The sequence below is a fragment of the Lepidothrix coronata genome, unplaced genomic scaffold (genome assembly GCF_001604755.1).
Source record: "Lepidothrix coronata isolate B3197 unplaced genomic scaffold, Lepidothrix_coronata-1.0 Scaffold120, whole genome shotgun sequence".
NCBI lineage: Eukaryota > Metazoa > Chordata > Aves > Passeriformes > Pipridae > Lepidothrix > Lepidothrix coronata.
In genome coordinates, this window is record NW_016690300.1 from 547,679 (window position 1) to 559,771 (window position 12,093).

The 12,093-nt window shown below is 41.4% G+C and overlaps 1 long non-coding RNA gene across 1 annotated transcript in view; it reads right to left on the reverse strand.

Moving 5' to 3' along the window:
• The window catches only part of LOC108502537, a 78,072-nt gene extending 71,326 nt beyond the window's left edge, over positions 1–6,746 (reverse strand). The window contains exon 1 of the long non-coding RNA XR_001876511.1: positions 6,635–6,746. This is a non-coding gene — a long non-coding RNA (uncharacterized LOC108502537). The remainder of the gene's footprint in view (positions 1–6,634) is intronic.
• Between the last annotated feature and the right edge of the window lie 5,347 nt (positions 6,747–12,093).

Consider the following 12,093-nt stretch of genomic DNA (forward strand, 5'->3'; position numbering starts at 1 on the left):
TTTTAATGCAAGAAGCAATGTGACATTGCTCATTTAATCTGGGCTCTGCTAATTGGTCTATTACACACGGAAAAAATCTTTGGGAGTCCTTCTGGGAATGTCTCACATCATTCCCTATCAGCTGTTGACATACAAATACTCTGGTAATGAAAATATTTTCATTCCTTCATAACAGCATTCCCTGTCCTGTTTAATCTTATTTTCTCTCTTTCGAAAAACAAGCTTCTGTGTGGGGTTTCTGAACTAACAGACCTGATGCCATATATCAAAAATGTCCTGTGCTCCTGTCAAACTTGCTAGGAGTCCACCCAAAAGAGAGCAAAAGGGAAAAAACCCAAGGATTTATAGCAATAACACGGGATTTTAAACACCATTTGAAATTCATCCCTGGTCAGCATTGTTTCAAAGGACTGTGAATGCAACTGGACTGGAACCAAGCAGGACCTGCCCTGCCTTGGAGTCCCCATCACTGGCACTGGAGCACCTGGCACAGGATCCAGTGATGTGCTGGAAAGGGGCAGGTGTGCAAAATTCCAGAAACATTGCAGAAAACAATATTTTAGCCACTTTTTTTTTCAATTCTATCAATGTAATGAAAAAAACCACTGAGGAACAAAGAGCTGGAGAACCAGGGGACCTTCCTGGCCTCCAACCAGGCTCTTCCAAAGCTTGGGCTCAGGCTCACTAACTGTGAGGACATCAGGGATCTGTTACTGGAGATGAATAAAGTGGTGTTGAAAAAGCTTCCAGCAACTCCTTCCGTGCACTCTCCCCTCTCCCCAGAAGGGTATCAGCACCTCCATGGCAGAGCCCTGTGCAGAGGCTGCACTATCTTCCAATCTAACAGCAAATCCTACTTGGGACAATTTTTATTTTCAATATCTTACTTCAAACCATTTAGATCCCCACTCTGTCTAGGCAATTGGCTTTGGAGATAAGATCACACTCCGCTGTGCATGAGATCCATGCAACAGTCAGTATTATAGTCTCAGAGTAATTACTTTTGGAAATCAAATTATTTCAAAAGTTGCTGCATTCAGATCACGCTGGTAAATAGCTCTCTTTCCCTGGTAAACACCATACCTAAACACTGGTCTTAAATTGTTTGTCTTTTTTACATATTTGTCTTCGATATATCACGGTCCTTCCAAATTCAAGGTCTGAAATATGATGCAAGCTGCTGCTTCATCCTCCCCCATCCTGCTCCTGCCTTGGGACTTGTGCCACCACCCACATCCTCCTGCTCAGGTTGTAACATTCCTTTCTGCACCCTATCACTGTCACACTCCCTCCTGGAAACAGGTGCAAGAAGATTAAAACCCCACTCATTCAGCTGGGATTTTCATCTGTTTGCACCTTCCTCTTTGCCACTGCTGTGTGTCAACATCTCCTGAGCTCAAGGTGATGGGAAGGCACTTGCTCTGCCAGTTCACACCGTTTGCTGTTTACGAGGAGAAGCAGGAGTGTGAGTCTGAGGGACAGCTCTATCAGGACAGAGGAGAAAACTTAAGATACAAAGGCTTTACTTACATTAGCTCGGTATTTTTTTCCTTAAAAAACACACACTGTTTTGTTAAAACCTGAGGTCAGTTCGAAATGTCAATGCTAACTGAACCAAAGAGGGTTATTTTAATGAATTTTTGAAAGATACATTAATTCTATGTTATGCTTTTTAATTCCTAAATTGTTCCTGACATGAGGATTGAAATATTGTACCATTTTTCATTTTAGTCATTAAGTCATTTTATGTCAAGCTGTCATTGAAACACAAACAGAAGAGTTTGACCTAGGAGAGAGATCACTCCATGCTAAGTGGTAGCTGCATTTATTATTGTAAAAATGAAGATAATGCAGTGACTGAAACCTTCTTCCACAGTGGTTCTGTATTATTGCAGCTGATGTGGGGAACAGTGATCTAACCTTTATATTGCACTTGAAGAAATCCAGAAACACTGCTACAGACACCTTTTTTCCTAAAATTGAGGAATGTTTTGTGTTCTATCCCTGTGTCATTGTTCCCCTCCTCCCTTTTCACACTAAATCAAAGCAGGCTTTATCCTCTCATTCATATTTTGAAATGACAAAGTTTTCTACAGAGTTTCTGAGGTATTTTTGAATCCTCAAGCACCTGCACACTTTGGACTTGCAGTCTGTGTTACAGAAATATCCACCTCTTTGGTAACTCTCAGTTTTCTATGCAGAAGGAGCTCTCTGGAATTCCCTGGAAAGGAGAGGCCTTGAAGGATAAGGATTTGTCTCTATACAGATGTTTCCCAGAATGGCTGTTCTCCACTGCTTCCAGAAGAGTCCCTGGTGTGCCACATGCAATTAGCACCCACACAAGGACTCCTGGCAGAAGAGCCATTCCTGAACATGTTTCTCAGGGCAAGCAGACCTTTAGATCTTAAGTTCTTCAGTGCCGAGGTCACATGTCCAAACCAATTAGACTTGTGACAATTGATGATTTCACTCTTTCCTAGCAAAGTGCAGGCTGCATAAATGCAACCAACTGGAACTGAACCCTCAGGGGCAGCACCAGCAAAGAGCCTGCATCTGGGTCACTGTCTCACCTCTGTAACTGGATCTCTTTGGCAAGAACAGACAAATGTATCCCGGAGCTTGGACACTTCTTTCACTGTCTGCCAAAGGACAAGTGTGGCACAGGGGCTGGTCAGCAAACAGAGGCTCCCAAGTGAAAAGGGTACCAACACCCTTTTATCACATTAAAGGGTTTTTTGGAGAGGGAAGGACTATGGGAGCAACAGCAGTCATAGAGACCAGTCCTAATTTTCCAAATCTATCCTCTTAATTTTTTTTCATAGGAGGAGCTACTTTCTTATGTGATACTTTGCCTAAAAATGCACCTGTGACCACACAACTAAAAATTGAAAGTAGCCAAATGTACTTTTTAGAGCTTTTTGGTCCACACTTGCACAAAGGTCTCTAATGGATGAAATCATCCCCACCTCCTTCCTTCAGTGTATTCCTCATGCATTCACACGGTTCCTGTTTGCAGAAAAGGCAAACGCCTGACTCGCCAACACAACAGCAGTCGGGCACGTTCCCCAGAACACCCCCAGCAGCGCTCAAACCCAACCCCATGTCCTGTGCTGCACGCTCTCTGGGCAGTCCTGAAGGAAGATTTTTCCATGATATGAGGCGAGGAGGGCAGAAGGGGGCATCAGAGAAACAGCGAGCGCCGGGAGAGGCCGGGGAGAGGAGGGGATCGCTGTGCTGAGCATCAGGGCAAAGCGTGGAGCGAGGCGCTCCTGCCGGAGCTCTCCGGGGCCTTCCCAAGGAACTTACATTCCACACACAAAGTGAAAGCACCAAGAAAACGCCAAACGCTGGTGCTGCAGTTTCTCTCCTGAGCAGGAAAAGGACCTTTACAGCCCGAAAAATCTCCTAGCGTGCAACAGAAGGCAATAATACGCTCGTAATGTTCAGAAGATTTGGTGTGGCTGCCTGGATGCAGGCAGTGATCAGGGAAAAGGCGTGGGTTATTTTCCCCGTCTAATCTTACGTGCCAGGAAAAAAGAAATTGAAATTTCTACTGAAAAAAGAAATCATTATTTCAAGATTCAGTCTTTCAAAAGTAAGCCAAGAAATATGGCAAGTGTGAAATATTGAAACTAGCAGACATCAATTCTGGTTTTCTTAAATAACAGAGTGAGAAAAAACAACTGATAGGTTTCCAATAGTATGTACATATATTAAAAATATCACCATTATGAGCAGTCTGTGTTTATAACTCATTTCAAATGTTCAAAGTCTCCAGAGCCACTCTCAACATTTCTCGAACGTAGTGGGGAAAATATGAAGGCAAGAAACACCTGCAGTGCTATTACATTTCCAGCTCTTGGTGTGGGCACTGTAGTAAGTGAGTGTTTTAGAATGTGGGTGTTTGCAAACATTTGGTGTCCTCCTTGCCTCAGGTGCTGCCACGACCTGGCCATGAAGTGCTGAGCACAGACTCCTTGCCCATGATCTTGGAAGCCCCTTGCACAGTTTCTGCTTTGAAATTCTGGAGTTCACTAGGCCAGGGCCTAAGGAAATGTTCTGCTCTGCCACTTGCCCTCTCCTCAAGCCTACAGGTGCTTGCTTCAAAATCTCTCCAGCTTCAGTGATAAAACTGGGCAATGTAACTCTGAGCAGGACACCCTAAATTACACCCAGCCCACTGCTGTCTCCTGGCTGGTTGGCAATGACACCTCAGCAGGCTCCTGGTACAAGGACAGGAGAAAACCACAGAGCTCTCTCTCTGTTACACCAATTCCTGCCTACATCCCCACCTTCTCTTCAACTTTTGCCTTGCATGGCTCCTCCTTTATGCTCTCCCACACTGAAAAGGCATAGGGTAGCCACAGCCAGTCACTGAGTCTTCCCTGGAGGCACATATTCCCTGGGCTAAAGAAATTTTCCACCTGCAGCCTCATGTTGCATGTCCTTACACCCCCCAGCTTTAACATGAGCAAAATACAACCCTTGCCCCAACCCAGGAGCCAGCACACGGGCATGTGCATCACTAAGTCAGATAAAAAGAAAACGAGAGAAATCTCTCTTTTTCTCTTTATTCCCACTAATACACAGCACCCTTAATATGGATATTAACTTGGTATTACAACAGAGCTACGTGTATCCTCAGAGGCAAAGCTTGTAAGAGGTCTGGTAGTTGTTCAGAATACAAAATCATACCAGTTTTAACAAGAGGTGTGTGTCACTCAGGCTTCCACAGTCTGAAAACCTACTCCTGCTCAAAAAGTCACATTTTCCCTTTAAAGGAAAGAGGAAAAAAAATGTTTACCCTTCAGAATCCTTGGATGTTTTTACTGATCTTTTGTTGACCATTTTGTGAACTCAGAAGGCTGATGTCAGTTACTCTATAGAAAGGATACAGGCTGTTCTACCATAACTGGAATTATTTTTAAACACTTCCCCCTCACTGACTAAATCCTTGGAGGCTAAGGGGGAAGATAGACCAATGGGTTTATATTGAGAACAGGACAACTTACCAGAATTTAGTTCAGGAAAAAATAAGGAAAGTGTGGTGTAAAAACACAGGTTATACATATTCGTGGTGGAGGTATTTTGACACTGTCATGGGAGAAAATCAACAACTTATTCCTGGATATAAAAACTCAGGTCAGACATTTCAGTCAGTGGGCCCATGTGTTTATTCATGTCCCAGTCAAATTACTGGCAGATTGATGCATCCTCATCATTATTAACAATTATGTCTCTGCTGGAGTTTCCACAGCTATATGAAATAAACACTCCAACCCTTGCCAGCAGAAGTTTCACCCCTTTACACATATACAAAAGTTTCCTTTGCTTTGAAATTCCAGACAGAGCAGCTCAGGAAGAAAACAAAATAAAAACAAGCAAACAAGCCTTCCCCTGCTTGAGAAGCTCAGTCACAACAAGTAACGGGAGAAAATTTACTGGAAGGACTTGGGAAAAATCACAAAAGATACACAAGATACACTTCTGAACAGAATATTCATGGCAGTTTATAAAAGCAAAATAGCAGAAACAGGCATGGTAAGATCTCATTTTAATTGTAAAACATTGATCTTTCCACTGCTTTTCCCCTCAACTTTCAGGTTTTAATTTCAAACCATTTTCAGCCTCTCAGATTGAGATGAGAGGTGACCACAGGCCTGTCTATGGGGGTTACTGGGAGAAACAGCTGAAACTGGGCAGAACGTGTGATCAGTGATAACAATCCCAGAAACAAGTAAAGAATAATGCTTTCCTTTAATTCACTTTCAAAACAACCATAAGGAAAACAAAATAACAAACAAAACTGTCCCATATTTGTAACGAGCAGTTTCTCAATGTCAGGTCAATGCAGATATTTATTTGCAAAAAGATATTCTCTCTCTTATCTCTCCTGAGGGACAGTGAGAACAGTGAAACTGGGGTTGGTTCTTAGGGTGCTGATGACCAAGCAGCATTCCTGTAGCACACGTCTGTACCCTATACCCTCTTTTCCAACTGAACACTCCTATTGCCAGCTTACTGCAGCTACCACGGCAAGGATTGCCTAATAGTTCCAGTCTTACTAAAGAATACCACTCTGAACTCTACTAAACCCATTTTTAATTTGTTTTTGCAATTTCTGGTACTTTTGAAAGTTGCGAGCAATCAACTATTTGACTTAAGAGATGAGGTTCTTGGCTCTTGTCAGAAGTTAGAAGTAGAAAATGAAAAAAAAAAGCAGTAAAATATGCCTTTTTTTTTTGCACTGAGAAACATTTCAGGTGAATCTCGTGATTTTCATGACTTTTTAAAAAACTTGTGGCTAATTACAGAATAGACATGCAGATGGACAACACTACATGAATAAACACACCTATCCTGGAAAGCAGAAGGAGAGTATAATGTAACAGTACATGCTACACCTCTGGCCTGCTAAATTTCTCTTTCAGATTTTGAGGACAACAAATTTTTAATAATTCATTGCTGTCAAGTGACAATTAGCAAAATTCAAATAGGACTTAAGCTTTCTGTGCTGTCTAGTGCAGCACAAAAAAGTTAACTGCCAACAGAAAGGGGGCTGCACACTCATGATTTTAATCAAGTCATCTGAAATTTGTTACAGACCTCAATAAACTCGAACTCATCACTGTACCTGACAGGGGCCCTGGGTCACTGGGAGCAGGCCATCCACCAGATGTCACATCTTGCAGAACTTTGTCATATCCTTCCTCAGGACCCTTCTGAAGTGTTGTGCTTTCCGAGGGGTTCCTCAGCAGCACGGAGGATGTCTGCTCAAGAAACAAATACACACTTCTTTCAGAAAACAAATGGTAGGTCTTGAGCAAATAATTTGTCTTCAGGTATTGAATAATACTATTTATATACTTGGAAGCATGGCAGAGTTTATCTGTTTTTTCCATTGATAGCACAGATTTAGTTAGTAACACTTTTAATATGAAATACTATCCAGCAAGCATTTTTTTAAAAATACACTACACTTTCCAGGCAACTCTTCAGTAGGATTTCTAAAGTATTGAATCTCTAAATTTACCATGGTCTTTTGACAAAATTTTTGTTTACCATTCATACACTCAAGTGAATAGAATGATATTTTTACACAACTTTAAATAAGTACACGCATTCTCTAGTGAATTCATTCTCAGTACCAGTAAACCTGAAATACACTTATAAGTCCTAAAAAACTCAGGAGATAAACACATCAAAAGCATTAGTAAGATTTATGTAACTGCCTTATGCATTTTAGCCATCTGACAGTGTCAGATCTTTACAGCAGAACAAATATGTCAATCCCAGTTACACTTTTTATACGTATTGCAAAATAGGCTTCTCTTAAGCCTAATTTGTCCTTAAGTGTTTGTGATGTTCCAACAACAGTCCCAAGGTCCTGATCCAGCCCCTCTGCACAGAGCTAATCCCACAGTCATGGCCCTGAAAGCACTTCTATTATAATAACATGCAACTTAATGAAAACACTCAACTTATTAATTCTTTAAAAGAATGTATAGCTTTTAGGGGTCTGAGACGAAGGCAAAACCTCTGTGGGGCTGTGATCAATGTGGTTAGACCTCCACTGTTAGAGGAACACACATAAGGACACTGGGGCTGGCGCTCTGGCCCACTCAACTGTCTTCTCTCTTTAGCTTAGGAATTATGTGGGGAGTAAGTAGAACAGGAAACTTCTCCCTCCTCCCAGCTTATTAAATGATTTCCTGTCAGTCCTTAGAAAAAGCAACTCATTGCTCAAACCCTTAAGAAGCTGTGAGTGGCTCACACTCAGGCTGGGAACAACAGGAAGGGAAGGATAAGCAGAGCTAATTGGCCTTTTTACAGTTGGACAGGGTAGCCAGCACGTTGTAGATAATCTTTCTTCACCAGTGATACCTTGTTGGTCCTTTCCTCTCTTTCATTTGGCTTTGCCTTTAAACATGACCATGTCAGATGTGATCCTGGCCAACACCCATGGGCGACTTCATGACCTTCTCTACATACCCAGGACTCAGGGAAGCTGCATTTAAATCTGGTCACTCCACCATTTCCCATGCATAATGGAAATAATCCATTTTTCCAGTGGCCTTTTTCACATAATTAAAAAACCCAAATAAGCATGAGTAAGATCACCTAATATGTGAATTTCTGAAAAGACACACTTTTCAAAGTGATCTTTCTAAAACTATGTCAAATGTTGTTTATATGTTTTTTGTTAAACAAGCACATTTCCATCAGCAGTCTAATAAGAAGCCCAGTGACCAACATTTTGGCACCTAGACCATGGACTAGCTGGTACTACACATGAGGTTCCAGCAGTGCCAGTCATGGTATGTCAGGGACATTTTTGCTGAAGTGGGCCCTAAATTATCCTTCAAAGAACTAAGTGCTGAGTACAGTCCTTTGACCACAACTGCATAGCAAGTATTCCTTTCTGTTGTCATGTTCTGCTCCCAACATCCAAGCATAAAAAAGTGCACAAATTATATTAATACACATCTGATTTACTAATAAATCTGCATGTTTAAAATGCTAGATAAAGCCCACTTTAAAAATATATGAAATTCCAGGAATGACTTGTGACAAGTCAATGAGCATCATCACAGTGACTTAGAACCGGAGTGGTATTTCCAGACCTTAAAACCTCCTCAGTGCTCAACCCTGAATCATCCCCACTCATCCACTCAGAAAGGCCAAGTGCAGGAAAGGACACACTGGTCTTGATTCTTGAATAAGGTGGCTATTCCACAGGGCTCACCAGTAACACTCTGAGATTCCAGTGTAGCATGGAACAGGCTTTTTTTTTCACCAGCATGACACAGTCAAGGCATGTTAACTGTGGCACAAGGAGCTGTAGCACCTGATGCTTCATCAGTCACTGAGCACTGCTTGGTCTGAATTTTCTAGACTTTTTAGCTTACAAAAACACCATGGCAACATTTAAAAAGTGAAAAAAAATTGTCTTTCAAGACAATTTTCAAGACAAAACTATCAAGCTGGCCCCTTACTTTTCCTTGTGGAAGAAACAAGGCCAACCTGGGCAGCAAAATTGAAGATCTAGTTGCAACTCTCATTCTCTCCGCAGCTTTTACTTGGATTCAGATGTTTGCAGCATTTATACTTCCTGTTCTGCACTGCTTTAGAGCCAAAGTTGATGGTACATCCTGGAAACACATATTCTTAGAGGTGACAAAAACGTTGCCACCATTTATGACAAATAAAAATATCTCAGAGTTTGAAAAACTCACCATTACTTTTACACACAGAGTGCAAAATAAAGATGAATACACTGATTTTTTTTACCTTTGACATATCACACTTTTGTCTCTAGTTATTTTAAAACATATTTATTGCTAACTATCACAAAGTTTGGCCACCCTGAAGAAACACTTTGTGCAATGTGTACAACTGGAAGGGGGAAAGGGCAAGAAAAGGTGCGTCCCAGAAAATCCACATTTCTCCACTGATGATCAAACCTTTTAAGTAAAATGGTCCGACGGTTGTACTTCATCTAACAGTTAAAGATGTTTCATTCTGCACTAAAGACAGGCCCTTTTTTTGTCTCCTAAAACGTGTTTCTAATTTAAGTTTGAAAAAATATTTCCATTGTGCCATATATGCGGTAACTCAAAACCAAAATGAAAGGATTAAAATCAGGGCTGCACAGAATGGTTTAAATTAAATTCAGGTAGTGGGGAAGACTGCTGTATCTGGCAAGCTCTTACTTACTGAGCTTTCTGGCCAAGAGGCAAGATGAAGCATAACAATCCTTACCTGCCAAGTCTAGAGCAATTTTGAGGGTTTTATTCATCTCTTAAAATAAAATGTTAATGCTCTTGGAAACTTGCCTACCCATACAGTAGATCTCACCTGTCTTTTCTTGATCCTCACACAAATGTACCATAGTACGCTTCAGTAATGACTGAAAATGCTCTCTACCTTTTTTTTTTTTCTTTCTTTTTCTAAATGCACGGTATTTAAACTTATCACCCATTGCACCTCAATGGAAGACATGACTAAATCCTACAGCTATGCTGAAAATCTCAGCTAATAGGTTACAAACAGTTTGTGAAGAGCTGAAATCCGGACTGCGGAATGTCCTCTTCCTGTCTGTCACTCTTCTCACACCTATAAAACATTTGCAGTCTGCCCATAGTCTTCCTAATTAAATCTCCCCTCCCAAGTGGTTCTGATGATGGTGCAAACTGATTTATTTATGATTCATATTATTACACCCAGTGCAAAATCAGCCCCAAGGCTTCCCCAGATACAGTTATGTCCCTCAATGGATTGCTCCTGACTAAGAAAAGAAAGGCTAAGCAGAGTTCTATCTTTCAGAAAAGGCAGTGGAGTTGGAGAATTAAAGTTTTCATGGGCTTCTCAGGAGATTCCTCCAAACAGTAATATTAAATTATTTTTGCAATCATTTGGGAAGAAACGAAACACAAAGTAACACATGGATCTCTCTGGAGCTTTCTCCTAGGCTTGTGTGAGGTATGAAGATCTTTCAGAAGGTACCAGTAACAAACAGTTTAGTAACAGCCTGGCCTAATAAGGCCACAGCTAATCTGCTCAGACCATCTACCTCCAGGGAATTTTTTATTCCAAGCCAGGGAGTTCCCAACCTTTTTCTGCCGCATGTACAACCATCAGCAACAGCAAATACCTTCACTGGCAGGATCACTCCTGTTTGTTTGCCCGGCTGAGCCATTTTGAAGTGGTTTGTGCTCCTCCCAGCAGTACATTCATCACATTACCTAAGTTGTTGCATTCTACAGCGATCTATAAACCATTATTTGCTGTAAAACCCCCAAATTTGCAGCCATGCCATAACAGGTCACAGGCATAGCCACTTTGAGGAACTGTGTTCAAATCTAGTGTTTTAACACCATTTTCCATCTCCCTTGAAGATGATTTTTTAGGATACATCGACAAGAAAATTTTGACAACTTTGCCAAAAAAAACAAGTTTCAAATCTTTCTGGTTGGGACCGGGGGCATCGTAAGAGGTCAAAATCCAAAGAATTCTTTTATTGTATATCAAGATCATGTCTGATGAAATGCTGTGAGTTCTGAGCACTTTGGGGTGGACTGACAGCAAGTAATGGAACTCCTCCTAGCACTGTGCATTTGGCAAAACAGTGGTTTAAGAAAAAAGCAAAGTCATAGAACCATTTAGGTTGGAAAAGACATTGAAGATCACCCAGTCAGTTAGCTTTGTTCTTCATAATTTGTCAGGAAAAAAAGAAAAGTGTGACTAAGCAAGGTTGTAATAAAGGCTGCTTTTGTTGGTAACTTTGTTGGTAATTTTTTTTTCTTGGACCACATGTCGTGAAATGGGTTAGTAATTCTTGGAAACTAACGTGCACCACTTGCCACTGACAGGGAAAGTAGGCAAGGATGGCCCAAGGGAAAGACGTGGTACCCAAATTGCCCTTCTGCAGGCTGCTCTCAGATTGAGATGTACTCCAAAATGTGCAGAGATCCCTGCTGAAGGTCCTGCAAAGGGGTATCTGCCCCATACACAGTCTGCAGAACTGAGGAGTTGTTACAAAACTTGGCAGGGCTGAGAGACCAGGGAAAGAAAACTTCATTGTCAAACAGGAGGTAACTTTTCAGTTTTGCTTAAATTCACATCCCAAGTGACTTATTTCATGATGATTTCAACTGCCACATCAGTGACCTTTGTGTCCAAAATGTGTTTCCAGTACTGGCACATGCAGAAAGCTTTCTTCTTAAATTACAGAGAGTTCAAATAAGTATAATCCTAAACGGGATCTCAACTTCAGAACAGAATCAGAGTCACTCGTGCCATTATCAGATCATCTTCTCAGACAACCCGAGGTCAGGCCAACCTAGGCAATTATTTATAGTCATTGGTGTGGAACTCGTGGCATGTGAAAGCCTTGTGAAAGCTCATCAGGCTGCACACAACTCCAGAGGTCATTTCTGTTCCTTCTCATTATACCAGCCCTTAATAGTGAGGAGATTAGAAACACTCCTTCAATTCTAGATTGCAGTATTTGGCTTCTTAAGAAAAACCAGTGTGCTGCAGCCCACAGTGAAGAGGTGATTGAGACTAATGCCTGAACTCTTGTGGCAAGGC